Here is an 826-nt window from a genome sequence, read left to right as displayed (position 1 = left end):
CCTTTTTTCCAGGGCCAGGAGTTCAATTTGCCGAATTGGGACCTGACGAAGCGGAAAAACGGCCGGGCCCGCGAGCACTTTTCAAATCCAAACAAATTTTTTTAACCGCTCCCTTGAAAGCCCCCCTTTCGCCCCCCCCCCCCCCCCCACACAGGTACGCCCCTCCCCCCCAGGGTGCGGACGCGCGGAGGGAGGCGCGGCGGACGCGGCCGCCGCCGCGGATGCGACCGCCCCCCGGCTACGCGTCTGCGCAGCCGCCCGGAGAGTACCCGCCGAATGGGTACGTGCCACCGCCGCAGGGCTACGGCCCGCCGCAGCGGGTGGCGGCGCAGCGCGGCTTCGGGCCGCCGCAGCCGGGCCACCCGCAGAGGGGGGCGCCGCCCTACGGGGGCGGCTACGGCGTGCCCCCCTAGACGCGGAAGACGGAGTCCTGCGGTCCAACTGGCGGAGAGGACGGACTCGGCCGTATTCGACCGCATTCGACCGTATTCGGGCCTTGTTCGTAGCCCTCGTCCTCACGCGGTGCTCTGAAGACTCCCTCTCTTCCCGCCCCGATGCTTGTGTGTATTTTCATGACGTAGGCGTGCCGCCCCCCGCCGGCTACCCAGAGCAGGGCGTCTACCCGGGGCAGCAGGGCATGCGGGGCGCAGCGCGCGGGCAGGGGATGCGGCCGCCCTTCCCGCAGGCGCGAGATGACGACGCATACCTCGGACGCATGCCTCGGACGCATGCCTCGGCCAACCCTCGGCCCGCGCCACGCCCGCAGGGAGGTTTCGCCGGCCCGCGCGGCGCGATGGTCGACCCCTTCTTCCAGGGCCAGGAGTTC

Source organism: Emiliania huxleyi, assembly GCF_000372725.1.
Source record: "Emiliania huxleyi CCMP1516 chromosome Unknown EMIHUscaffold_156, whole genome shotgun sequence".
Classification (NCBI taxonomy): Eukaryota; Haptophyta; order Isochrysidales; family Noelaerhabdaceae; genus Emiliania; species Emiliania huxleyi.
This window is presented reverse-complemented; position numbering follows the sequence as displayed.